This window comes from Mobula hypostoma, chromosome 24 (genome assembly GCF_963921235.1).
Source record: "Mobula hypostoma chromosome 24, sMobHyp1.1, whole genome shotgun sequence".
NCBI classification, from domain to species: domain Eukaryota; kingdom Metazoa; phylum Chordata; class Chondrichthyes; order Myliobatiformes; family Myliobatidae; genus Mobula; species Mobula hypostoma.
The window spans coordinates 4,127,485-4,142,226 of record NC_086120.1 but is presented as its reverse complement, the minus strand read 5'-3'; positions in this window follow the sequence as shown (position 1 = coordinate 4,142,226).

The window sequence follows — 14,742 nt, the reverse complement described above, 5'->3', positions numbered from 1 at the left end:
ACCCAGACACGCTCAAGATGGATGTACAAACTTCTGACAGATATTGTCGGAAATGAAACCTGAACTCTGAAAACCCAAGCTGTAATACAATTGTGCTAGCATGACCTTCCCCCAGTACAGGAACCTTCGGTGCAGCATTTCCATGCTAACCTTTTACCCATCTGTATTAATCCTATTTGTCCACATTGAACCCATATCTTTCTATAACTTCTCTACTGAACTGTCTGTCTAGTTGTGTCTTAAACATAGTGATGATATCTGACTACCACCTCTTCTGCCTGTAAGTTCTTAATATCAACAGCTCTCTTTGTAAAAAGCTAGGCAATGAAGCTGGTTAGGTGACAGATCTCTCAGTGAGTGAGCATATTGGGGATGGAAAACACAACTCCGTGACCTTTACCATAGCCTTAGGCAGGGATAGGAGCAGACAGTATGGAAATATGTTTAATTATGACACTGAATTAGAAACAGATGTACTCAGGGAAATGCTCAACAGAAATGTGGTTTTTTAGGGAGCACTTTCATAAGGTTCTAGATAGGCTTGTCCCTTTGAGGCAGGGAAAGGATCATGAAGTAACCATGGTTGACAAGAGATGTGGAACATCTAGTCAAGAGAAAGAAGGAAGTTAGGTTTATGAAGCAAAGATCAAACAGGGATCTGGTGAGTTATAAAGTGGCCAGGAAGGTACTGAAGAATGGACTTAGGAAAGCTAGAAGGTGACAAGAGAAGACCTTGGAGAATAAGATTATATGGATGATCTTAAGAAACTGCAAGGATAAAATAAAACCCTGATGGGAGGTATATACAGACATCTGAACAGTAGCCGGGATGTGGTGTGCAAATTACAAAGGAAGATAGAAAAGGCATATAAAAAGGACAATGTTATGATGGTCATGAGGGATTTGAATATGCAGGTTGGTTGGGAAAATCATGTTGGTGCTGGAATTTCTAGAATGTCTAGGAGATGGCTTTTTAGAGCAGCTTGTGCTTGAGTCCATTTGGGAAAAGGCAATTCTGGACTGGGTATTGTTCAATGAACCAGATTTGATGAGATAAAGGAGCATTTAAGAGGCAGTGAGCATTATATCCACAAACGGCTGGAGGAACTCAGCAGGTCAGAGGGCATCTATGGAAAGGAATTAAGAGTCAACGTTTCAGGTCAAAACCCTTGATGAACCTGACCTGCTTATTTTCTCAAGAATTTTGTGCGAGTTACTCTGGATTTCTAGCATTTGCAATATCTTTTGTGTTTGATTTGCAGGTTCTTTATTCATTTCCATTAATGCTGCCTAACCTGCTGAGTTCCTCTAGCATTTTGTGTGTCAATCTGCAGAATCTTTTGCGTTTGTGAACATAGAATTCACCCTGAATGTATTGGAATTACAGTGGAGTAAAGGAAACTACAGAGGCATCAGAGAGGAGAAGACCAAAGTTGAATGGAAGGGGGACACTAGCAGGTACGATGGTAGGGCAGTAAAGGCTGGACTTTATGAGTGTAATTCAGAAGATGCAGCATTGGTTCATCTCTGCGAAGCAGCATTCTATAGGGAGAATGAGGGCTAACCATGGCTAACAAGGGAGGTCAAAGACAGAATAAAAGCAAGAGAGGGAAAAAAGCATAGCAAAAATTAATGGGAAGCTAGAGGATTGGGTAACTTTTAAAACCAACAGAAGGAGGCTAAAAAATCCATAAGGAGAGCAAAGATTAAATGTGAAAATAAGCTAGTCACTGAAACTATAAGAGCCATAAGACATAGGGCTATTAGACCATTTGGCCATCGTGTCTGCTTCGCCAGTCTATCACGACTGATTTGTTATCACTCTAATCCCATTCTCCTGCCATGTCTCCGTAACCTTTGATGCCCTGACTAATCAAGGCCCTATCAATCTCTGCTTTAAATATATTCAGGGACTTGACCTCCACAGCTGTCCTTGGCAAGGAATTCCACAGATCACTACCCTCTGGCTAAAGAAATTACTTCTCATCTCTGTTCTAAATTGATGTCCTCTATTCTGCCCTTTAGACCAAGACTCATCTACTATATGAAGCATCCTCTCCACATCCACTGTATCTAAATCCTTCAATATTTAATAGGTTTCAATGAGATCCTTCCTCATTTTTCTAAACTCCAGCGTGTACAGGCCCAGGGCCATCAAACCCCCATATGTTAATCCTTTCATTCCCCGAATGATTCTCGTGAAACTCCTCTGGACCTTCCCCAATGCTAGTACATCTTTTCTTAGATCAGGAACCCAAAACTGCTCGTCATGAAGGGTCTTGGCCCAAAACAATAACTCCTCTTTTCCATAGATTCTCCCTGGTCTGCTGAGTTCCTCCAGTATTTTGTGTGTGTTGCTTCAACATCCTTTGTCTATCCTGCTTGTTATTTCCTCAAAAAATTCCAACAGATTTGTCAGGCAAGATTTCCCCTTCAGGAAATCATGCTGACTTTGGCCTAGTATATCATGTGCCTCCAAGTATCCCAAAACCTCATTCTTAACAATCAATTACAACAACTTCTCAATCACTGAAGTCAGGTTAACTGACTGATAATTTCCTTTCTTTTGCTTCTCTCCCTTCTTAAACAATGTAATTGTCATGGTCCGGTCCGTAAAATCTGTATTCCGGTTCACGGTCCAGTCCATCAATCTGTATTCTGGATTTTCCCTGTTTTCCCCAGTTCCATTGGGTGCCTTAATTCAGGCATCTGATTCTTGTTTTGGGCTGGCACATAAATACCTCTCAAACCAAGGATTCCCTGCTGGACTGTTCCCTTCCCCTTCCTTCTAAAGCCTTGCCTGAATCCCCATCAAATTCAACTGCTGGAGTGAGACCGGAGCCTTGCCACACCAATATAAGGAACCATCTATCGTTGAGTTTGGAACTATCTCTTTGTGTCCCTGTGTTTAGTGTCCGTGTCAAAGAAGAGTCCCGGCCCTAGGTCCTGTTCCCAAGAAGGGGTCCTGAATTTGTGTAAAGCCCCGGACCCAAGTCCTGTTCCCAAAGAGGGGTCCCAGCTCTGTGTTCTGTGTTCCTGTGTTTGAAGTTCCAGGCGTCGTGTTCCAGTCCTGTCCGAGTCAAGGCTTTGTGTTCTCATCCAGTCCAGGAGTCCCTCAGCAGTCCTAGAAAGGGTCCCGGCCCTACACTCCAAGGAGGAGTCCCGGCTCTGTACCCAAGAACCTAACCAAGCCGAGTCCAAGAGCCGAGCCAAGCCAAGCCTAGTCCAAGAGACTCATCCTGTCCTGGAGTAGCTCATCCAGTCCATGTCCAAGGCTCTGAGCGTCCTGTGTTCCAAGACCAAGTCCAGGTGCCGTGTTCCAGCCCTGTCCAAATCTGAGCTTCGTATCTTCGTCTAGTTCTGGTGCCTCGCCCAGCCCAGGGGTTCCTCGCCCAGCCCGGTGCTGGAGTAGCTCGTCCTGTCCTGTAGCCATGTCCTGTCCTTGCCAAGATCCTAGTCCTGAGTCCTAGCCTAGACTGGTGTTCCGGTTCCCAGTCAAGACCCAGGTTCCAATTCTCAACCAAGACCCAGGTTCTGGGTCCTTGTTCAGGCTCTGGTTCCAGAGTTCCGTGTTCCTCGTCCAGGCTCCTCATTCTTAGTTCCCTGTCTGAGTCCCGTGTTTCTAGTCCAAGTCCTAGCCTTGGCCCTGAATCCTAGTCTCGTCCAGGGCCTGTGTCAATGTCCAGCGTCGTTTCTTCTGTACTCACCTTGTTATCCGGATAAACCTAGTCCTGTTCCTAGTACTTCAGCGTCTGTGTCTTGCATTTGGGTCCGCTCCCGACGCCCTCCTTATGACAGTAATGACATTTGCAATTTTCCATTGGTCTGGAATCATTCCAGGATCCAGTGATTTCTTGAAAGATCATTACTATTGCCTCCACAATCTCTTCAGCTAACTCTTTCAGAACCCTGGGGTCTAGTTCACCTGCAGCAGGTGACTTATTTACCTTCAAACCTTTCAGCTTCCCGAGCACCTACTCCTTAGTAATTGCAACTAGACTCATTTCTGCCCCCGATACTCTCAAATTTCTGTAATACTACTAGTGTCTTCCACAGTGCAGAATGACTCAAAATAATTATTAAGTTTGTCTGCCATTTTTGTCCCCCTTTTCTACATCTCCAGTATTTGTCAAAGGCCTTCTAAAAATCCAAGTAACAACATCCACTGATTTTCTTCGTCTTCTGCCTGTGACTTCCTCAAACAATTCCAACAGATTTGTCAGACACGATTTCCCTTTAAGGGAAGCCATTTCTTCTTTGGCCTACTTTATCAAGCGCCTCCAAGTACCCCAAAACCTCATCCTTTATAATGGTCTCCAACATCTTCTGAACATTTTCAGGCTAACTATCCTATACTGTAATTTCCTTTCTTTTGCCTCCTTCCCTTTTAAAGAGTGGATTGATGTGAAATTTTCCAGTCTACCAGAACCATTCCAGTATCTAGTGATTCCTGAAAAACCATTGCTAATGCCGCCCCAATCTCTTCAGCTATCTTTTTCAGTATCATAGTCCACCTGCTCCAGTCACCAATGCCTTTTTGTTGGCTTTGTGGAACAATCTATGTTCCGTGCCTATTCTGGTATCAGTCCCCCACTGTTCCTTCGCTACATCGACGACTGCATTGGCACTGCTTCCTGCATGCATGCAGAGCTCGTTGACTTTATTAACTTTGCTTCCAACTTTCACCCTGCCCTCAAGTTTACTTGGTCCATTTCCGACACCTCCCTCCCCTTTCTAGATCTTTCTGTCTCTGGAGACAGCTTATCTACTGATGTCTACTACAAGCCTACAGACTCTCACATCTACCTGGACTATTCCTCTTCTCACCCTGTCTCTTGCAAAAATGCCATCCCCTTCTCGCAATTCCTCCGTTTCCGCTGCATCTGCTCTCAGGATGAGGCTTTTCATTCCAGGACGAGGGAGATGTCTTCCTTTTTTAAAGAAAGGGGCTTCCCTTCCACCACTATCAACTCTGCTCTCAAACGCATCTCCCCCATTTCACACACATCTGCTCTCACTCCATCCTCCTGCCACCCACTAGGAATAGGGTTACCCTGGTCCTCACCTACCACCCCACCAGCCTCCAGGTCCAACATATTATTCTCCGTAACTTCCGCCACCTCCAACGGGATCCCACCACTAAGCACATCTTTCTCTTCCCCGCCCCCCCGCTTTCCGCAAGGATCACTCCCTACGCAATTCCCTTGTCCATTTGTGCCCCCCCCCCATCCCTCCCCACTGATCTCCCTCCTGGCACTTATCCTTGTAAGCGGAACAAGTGCTACACATGCCCTTACACTTCCTCCCTTACTACCATTCAGGGCCCCAAACAGTCTTTCCAGGTGAGGCGATACTTCACCTGTGAGTCGGCTAGGGTGATATACTGCGTCCGGTGCTCCCGATGTGGCCTTCTAGATATTGGTGAGACCCGACGCAGACTGGGAGACCGCTTTGCTGAACACCTACGCTCTATCCACCAGAGAAAGCAGGATCTCCCAGTGGCCACACATTTTAATTCCACATCCCATTCCCATTCTGACATGTCTATCCACGGCCTCCTCTACTGTCAAGATGAAGTCACAATCAGGTTGGAGGAACAACACCTTATATTCCGTCTGGGTAGCCTCCAACCTGATGGCATGAACATCAACTTCTCTAACTTCCGCTAATGCCCCACCTTCCCCTCGTACCCCATCTGTGATTTATTTTTATACACACATTCTTTCTCACTCTCCTTTTTCTCCCTCTGTCCCTTTGACTATACCCCTTGCCCATCCTCTGGGTCCCCCCCACCCTTGTCTTTCTCCCTGGACCTCCTGTCCCATGATCCTCTGGTATCCCCTTTGCCAATCACCTGTCCAGCTCTTGGCTCCATCTCTCCCCCTTCTGTCTTCTCCTATCATTTTGGATCTCCCCCTCCCACTTTCAAATCTCTTACTAACTCTTCCTTCAGTTAGTCCTGACAAAGGGTCTCGGCCTGAAACGTCGACTGTGCCTCTTCCTAGAGATGCTGCCTGGCCTGCTGCGTTCATCAGCAACTTTGATGTGTGTTGCTTGAATTTCCAGCATCTGCAGAACTCCTGTTGTTTGCGTTCCCAGAATCTTCAGCCATTTCTGTTCTGCTGTTATCCTTGATAGTGTCCCCTTCCAATCAAATTTTGGGCCAGTCCCTCTCTCATGCCTCTGTAATTCCCTTTATTCCACTGCAATATTGATACACCTGATTTCATCTACTCCTTCTCAAACTGCAGGGTGAATTCCATCAAATTATGATCACTGTCTCCTAAGGGCTCCTTTACCTTAAGCTCCCTAAACAAATCTGGTCCATTACACAACATCTAATCTAAAATTGTCTTTCTCCTGATGGGCTCCATCACAAGCTACTCTATAAAGTTATTTCATAGGCATTCTACAAATTTCATCTCTTAGGGTCTAGCACCATTGATTTTCCCAGTCTATCTCCATATTGAAATCCCCCTTGACTATTGTAACATTGCCCTTTTTACATGACTTTTCTATCTCTTACTGTAATTGTATCCCATCTCTGACTACTGTTCAGAGGCCTTTATTTAACTTGTTTTTACTTCTGCAGTTTCTTAACTCTACCCACAACGATTCTACATCTTTCGAATGATTCACCTCTTTCTAAGGATTTCATTTCATTCATTACCGACAGAGCCATCCCACCCCCTCTGCTCACCTGCCTGTCCTTTCGATATAATGTGTATCCTTGGATGTTAAGCTCCCAATTATTACATTCTTTCAGCACGACTCAGTGATGGCCACAGTCATACATGCCAATTTCTAACTGTGCTACAAAGTCAGCTACCTTATTTTGTATACTGCGTGCATTCAAATATAACACCTTCAGTCTTGTATTCATCACCCTCTTTGATTTTGCCATGTTACACTTCAACTCAACCTAGTAACTGCAATTTTGCCCTATCTGCCTGTCCGTCCTCACAGTCTCACCACACACCTAAATGACCCGTATAACAACTGCTCCATCCTCAGCCTTATCACCTACCATCCACCTACCAAATTAATTTAAACCCTCCCAAACAACTCTAGCAAACCTTCCCACAAGGATATTGGTCCCCATTGAGTTTAGGTTTAACCCACCCTTTTTGTAGAGGTCATACCTTCCCTAGAAGAGATCCCAATGATCCAGAAATCTGAAATCTGACCTCTGCACCACTTCCTCAGCCACTCATTCATCTATGCTGTCATGCTATTCCTGCCTTGACTAGCATGTGGCATTGTCAGTAATCCAGAGATTACTTGGAGGTTCTGCTTCTCATCCTTTCCTTAACTCCCTATACTCGCTGTACTGGACTTCTTTCCCCTTCCCACCAATGTCATAGGTGCCAATGTGCACCACAACATCTGGTTGCTCACCCTCCCACTTGAGAATATGCGGCAGCCGCTCTGAGACTTCCTTGACCCTGGCACCGGTGACCCCTGTTTCCATCCAGGGGGTCAGTGTGGACATGGTGGAGGATTACAAATACCTGGGGATACGAATTGACAATAAATTGGACTGGTCAAAGAACACTGAGGCTGTCTACAAGAAGGGTCAGAGCCATCTCTATTTCCTGAGGAGACTGAGGACCTTTAACATCTGCCGGACGATGCTGAGGATGTTCTACGAGTCTGTGGTGGCCAGTGCTATCATGTTTGCTGTTGTGTGCTAGGGCAGCAGACACCAACAGAATCAACAAACTCATTCGTAAGGCCATTGATGTTGTGGGGATGGAACTGGACTCTGTCACGGTGGTGTCTGAAAAGAGGATGCTGTCTAAGTTGCATGCCGTGTTGGACAATATCTCCCATCCACTACATAATGTACTGGGTGGGCACAGGAGTACATTCAGCCAGAGACTCATTCCACCGAGATGCAACACTGAGCGTCATAGGAAGTCATTCCTGCCTGTGGCCATCAAACTTTACAACTCCTCCCTTGTAGGGTCAGACACCCTGAGCCAATAGGCTGGTCCTGGACTTATTTCATAATTTACTGGTATATTTAACATATTACTATTTAACTATTTATGGTTTTATTACTATTTATTATTTATGGTGCAATTGTAACGAAAACCAGTTTCCCCCGGGATCAATAAAGTATGACTATGACTACGACTACCTGGGAGGCAACACATCATCCTGGCATTTCTTTTACAGCCAGAGAATCTCCTTTCCGTACCCCAATACTTAGTGTCCTATCGCTATCGCTCTGCATGACTTTACCCCACCCTGCTGATCCTCAGAGCTGGCCTGGCTCGTGCTGCTGTGTCCTGATAGGTCACCCCCCCAGCAGTATTCAAAGGGTTATACTGGTGCTGAGGGGAATGGCCACAGGGGAACCACTGCTTACTCCCCTTACTTCCGGTGGTCACCCATCTATTATCTGAAACCTGCCCTCTGGGTGTGACCACCTCAGGAAAAGTCTCATCTGTGAGGTCTTCAGACTCCCGGGTGATCCTGAGTACATCCAGCTCCAGTTCCTTGACTTCCTGTAGATGTAGTTATCAGGGATACTGTTAGGTATCCTGAAATCCCACATCTCACAGGAGGAGCATTCCACTGCCTTAGCTGCCATCTTGCCTACACTTGATATATCTAAAAATATAAAAGAGTATATCAATTTTTTATCAGATATATGAACAGCAAAGGAGAGACGAGTGAATATTGGACCACTGGAAAACAACACTGGAGAGGTAGTAATGAGAGAAAGAAATGGTGGATGAACTGAATAAGTATTTTGCCTCAGTCTTCACTATGGAAGATAACAGCTGTATAGCAGAAATTCAATAGTGTCATGGGACAAGAACAAGTATAGTTGCTATTACTAAAGAGAAGGTGTTTGGGAAGCTGAAATGTCTTAAGGTAGGCAAGTCACTTTGACCAGACGGACTACACTAAAGATTCTGAAAGAAGTAGCTGAAGAGATTGTGGAGCCATTATTAATGATCTCTCAAGGATCACTAGCTTCTGGACCAGAGGACTGGAGTATCACACATGTCACTCCACTCTTTAAGAAGGGAGGGAGGCAGAAAAAGATAATTATAGGCCAGGTAGTCTGACTTCAGTGGTTGGGAAGATGTTGGAGTCCATTACTACAGATGAGGTTTCAGGGTACTTGGATGTTTTCCTTAAGGGGAATCTTGCCTGACAAATCTGTTGAAATTCTTTGAGGAAATAACAGGTAAAATAGACAAAGAACAATCAGTGGATGTTGTTTACATGGATTTTATGAAGGCCTTTGACAATGTGCCTAACATGAGGCTGCTTAACAAGACAAAAGCCCATGGTATTTCAGGAAAGTTACAAGCATGGATAGAAGATTGGCTACTGGAAGGAGGAAAAAGAGTATGAATAAAGAGGTCCTCTTTTGATCGGCTGCCAGTAACTAGTGACGTTTTGCAGGGGTTAATGTTGAGTTCACTACTCCTCATGTTATATGTAAATATTCTGAATGATAGAATTGATGGCTTTGTGGCCAAGTTTGTGGACAATGCCAAGATAGATGAAGGGGCAGGCAGTATTGAGGAAATAGGGAGTTTTCAGAAGGACTTGGACAGTTTAGGAGATTGGGCAAAGAAGCGGCAGATGGAATACAGTATAGGGAAGTGTAGTGTCATGCACTTTGGTAGAAGGAATAAAGGTGTAGACTATTTTCTCAATGGGGAATGAGTTTAGAAGTCAGAGGTGCAAAGTGCCTCAGAAGTCCTAGTGTAGGGTTCCTTCAAGGTTAATCTGCAGTAAGGAAAGCAAATGTAATGTTAACATTCATTTTTGGAGGACCTGTATATGATAGCAGGGATGTAATGCTGAGGTATTATAAGGGATTGAACAAATCACATTTGAATATTGTGAGCAGCTTTGGATTCCATATCTAAGAAAGGGTGTGCTGGCATTGCAGAGGTTTCAGAGGAGGTTCACGAGGATGATCCCAGGAATGAAAGGGTTAACATACAAGGAGCATTTGATGATTCTAGTTCTGTACCTGCTGGAGTTTAGAAGAATGAGGAGGGATCTTATTGACACATACTGCTTATTGAAAAGCCTATATACAGTGGACATGAAGAGGATGCTTCCGAAAGTGGGCAAATCTAAGATCAGAGGGCACAACCTCAGAATAGAGGACATCCCCTTAGAAGAGTGATGAGGAGGAATTTCTTTAGCCAGAGGATGGCGAATCTGTGGAATTCATTGTCACAGACAGTTGTGGAGGCCAAGAAAATGGGTATATTTAAAGTGGAGTTTGATAGGGCATCAAAGGTTATGGGGAAAGACAGGGGAATGGGGTTGAGAGGAAAAAAGTCAGCCATGATAGAATGGTGGAGCAGACTTGATAGGCTGAATGGATTTATTGACTTGTCTTATGGATTAATGAGACCTGCAAGATGCTCTTCACATATGTGAAGAGCAGGAAGATGACCAGGGTGAGGGTAGGACTGATCAGGGATAAATGAGAAAACATGATTGGAATCAGAGGATACAAGTGTTCCCCAAGGGGATCCGTTCTTTCCCTGTCTGTCTGCCTTCTTGCTTCTAAAATATTTGTAGAGTATCCTGGGGCTCTCCTTACCTGCCAAGAATGTTTCATGACCCCTCCTTTCTAATTCATTTCTTCAGTTCTCTAAACCCTCTCTAATCCACACACCCATGTACTCACGCAAATTCACACAGGAGCACATGCAATCACATACATACACTCACATTCACATACACTGACACCCACAAATTATATCAAGAATTGCGTCCACACTGGACGCAAGGGAAATATCTCACAATCCCAATCGATAGGTTCAGCTTTGGATCTGGGTAGAAGCATGACTTCTAGCTTTAGGTTCACCTACTGGTACTGTACAGAGCCCAGCTGGGGAAGGTGTGGTGGAACAACAACAAAGGACTGGCAACAAGGAGTATTGGAATGACAGGCTGGTGGCAAGGTGGTGACAGTGGCAATGGCAGAGAAGGTTTTGCTCAGGGTGATTTAAAGGTCTCACACACCTTTCCAGCAGTTTCACTAAACCATAATAACCCTTGAACTGAATGCTGACTGGGCTGTTATAGAAGGTGTGCCTGAGGCTGGAATCACAAGCAGGCAGGCCAGACCTTGTGAGGATGGCATATTATTCATTGTCATGTCACAATGGGGTCCTGGGAACAGAGCTAAAACACAAAATAATCTGCAGATGCTGTGATCAAAGCAACACTTTCAGTACGCTGGATGAAGTCAGCAGGTCGGGCAGCATCAGTTAGAAGCGATGAGTCAACATTTCGGGCTGGAACCCTTCGTCAGGACTGAAGAATGAAAGAACGGACCCAAATGTGAGACACAGGCACTGAAGTACAAGGAACAGGACTTGACTGGAGTAGGGACGTGACAGGATTCAGACCAGGAGCAGGGACAAGAACGCAGACTTGGGCTAGGGAATGCAGGACCAGGACTAGAGACCATGGACTAGGAGACAAGGCTTCAGCTCCAAGCCTGAGACTGGACAAGGACCCAAAACCTGGGTCTTGCCGCGGGCTCGGACCCCAGAACCAGGCAATGACATGACATGGTTTCAGGACAGGACGTGTCTGGGGTCGAGACTGGAGCTTGGCTGCGGGGTCCTCCGGGGCTCGGCTGCGGGGCCCTCCGGGCTAGGGTGCTCAGAGCTCAGCTGCAGGATCCTCATCTTGAAATGCAGAGGCTGATAACTCAGAGGCTGGAGTTGAGAGACAGACTGGGAACTGATCATCAACATAGAGCCAGGACTTATCCTTCAAAAAGCCAAGGCTCATTGTTAACACGACACCAACATAAGACAGGTCAGTACATAGACATAGAGCCTGGATTTATACTTAGACAAGCCAGGACTCAACCTCTCTACACCAAGGTGGGACACATCCACCTGTTGGGTAACAGCAGAACAGCCAGACTTACCCAACAGAGGCAAAGACAAGACAAGACATGTCCCCCCACAGGGCAACAGCAGAACAGCCTGACTTACCCCACAGAGGCAAGGACAAGAAGAGACAAACACCAAAGAACAACAGACAGTTCTATCTCTGCTTTGGGGTTGCTCCAAGTCACAGTTACAACCAGCAATCTCCACCAGCTACAGAAGCAGCCAGATCCCTACCTAGCTCAGAGCAGTTGACAGCCACTCAGCTGGCCCAAGAAACAGCCAAATCCATACCCCAAAGACTACTCCAATGATTGGCAACAAGGCTCCATGAAAGCAGTGATCCTCCAACCAGGCCTTGAGATCATAATCAGTTTCACTAGCAGATTACCCTAAGGTGGACTGACAAGACAAACCAGCACCCCACACTCAACCCCAAGACTACTTATATTACAAGCCCAAAGATGGGAATCAGGTGCCTATGATTAACTCACCCAAATGAGGGACAGCTGGAAGACCCAGAGTCCTGAGTCCACGGACCGGACCATGAACCGGAATGCGGACTTCACGGACCGGACCATGACACATGACTGCCCTTCAGATGGACTGTCATCACACTGGAGAATTTTTCATAGCCACGATTAATTTCAGGAGATTTTTATTTAATTATTTGAATTTAAGTCTTCCATTGTGTGACAGGAACATGGTTCCAGGAAGTATGTAGCTATGGAAGAGGTAATGGAGGTCACCTCATTCACATGTCCAGCTCCAGACTTTCAAATTAGCTGTTCTGTTTTACTGGGAAGATGGATCCAGTGTTTCAAGGATCAGATCAAAGCTTCCTCACCAACTCCTGGGAATGTGTGACCATAAAAGATTGCAACATTCCCATTGAGCTGTGGGAATCCCTGACACAGGACCACTCACAGGGGAGAAGGAGAATTCGGGATGGGATTGAGAACCTCAAGTCTGTCCGTTAGGAGCACATCGATATCCACTATAAACCAAGGAAGGAGCAGAAATCTACCTGTCCACCTGTCATTTTCTCCATCTGTGGAAACACTGAGAGTTCCTTCAGCCCTTAGAGACTTCTTCATGATTGAGCCTCTTTCAATGCCATCTTACTGCTTCCTCCCCATGTCTTAACATGCATTTCGTGGTCAGAAGATGAACTATCTCCTGGCGGGGTGGGGTGGGAAATCACCTTTCAGATCAGATGCGGATGGTTGTGTCCAATGGCCAAGGAGCTCCTAGCCCACAACATTGCAGTAAAGGCACGTCCTTGTCTGGCAGCGAGAAGGCCAGTAGCAATGAGGTTATCAGAGATACCACCATACCAATCCAAAAGCTAATCTCCTCATATCTTATTGGTTCTGATTATTGGTTGACCTTATGGTTTACGTTCAGCCAACAAAGTGCATGTAAGAGAATGTGCCTGTCACTGGAAGTGTGTGAGGATGGCGGTTAGCTGGTGGTTGTTACTGGAAGTGAGGTGCTGCTCACTTGATCTACTTACTTACCCGCCCAGGACAGAATTAGGTGAAACAGGCTTGGTTTGACTTATATCTCACACTACAGCTTCCTGCTGGTTCCAACCCTAAGCTACAGAGGAAACACAAAAATAAGGAATACCCTTCCTTCTCTTCTATTATGACCCTCTTGTTCTTTTCATGAGCTTTTTTTGTCACAATCTGGATACTGATAGCTGGGGCAATATTCATTATCCATCATTAGGTACTCATGAGGAGGAATTGGTAAGAAACCATCTTGAACCATTTCAGCCAACTCTCTATTTTAATGGAGCAGCCATGATACAACCAAGAAATTTGTGGACTATTTCCCTCTGTGTAGTCAACCACCTGTTATGTGTAGGCAGTACTGGGTAAGAGTGGCAGGTTCCTCCCTTAAAGCGAATAATTGAATTAACTGCATTTTTACCACAATCCAGCAGTTTTGTGCTTATCACTATGCCTGGAATTGAATTAATAAATGGGATTGGAATACTGCATCTGTCATTGGTGGGGTTTGAATTTGTACCTCTAGATTGTTAATGCAGATCCTATGTGTTACTATTCCAGAATCAATGATTGCTCCAGCTCAAGATCCTGCTGCCAACCCTTCTCCTACTGCCCTCTCACAGTAACGGTATCTCCCCACCTCCCCTCCCTTCTGAGGTGGTCCTGTGGGTTCTGAGGTAACAGATGTACCAACATGTAACCTGCAGAGTCTTCCTTCTGTGGATCAGACAGACAGCAAGCAGGGAGTAGGAATAAGTGGAGAAGAGAACAAAAATGTTGGAAGAATTCTGTCAGCCAAGCAACATCTGTAGAGAGAGAATCCAGTTAACGTCTCGAGTTTGGAACTCTCCCTCAGAATTGGGGGAAGAGGGAAGGGGGAGGAGTGAGGTGTAATACCAAGACTTTATGGAAATTGGGTAAGTCAGAGCAGATGACAATGTGCATGAGTACTGACCATTTGGAAGGCATTTTAAAGAAATGAGTTGGGGAAAAAGACATAAGACCAATAGTGGGGAACAATGAGAGAGCTGTGTGTCTGAAGTTATAAAATTTCACTGCTCATTCCAGAAGGTTGCAAACTGCCTAGGTGAAAGATAAGATGTTGTTTTTCTAGTGTCTGTTGAACCTCACTATTGCAGTGGAAGAAGTCACGGCCAAGTCAGAATAGGAGCGGGATTGAGAAATAACGTGTCAGGCAACGGGAGGCTCTGGATTGTCCCCGCAGGCTGAGTATTAGCACTCTGCTAAGTGGATCACTCAGTCTGTTTCAGAGGAGGCTACAGAGTTAACACCAGAAGCATGAATCATTGCTTCACCTGGAAGGG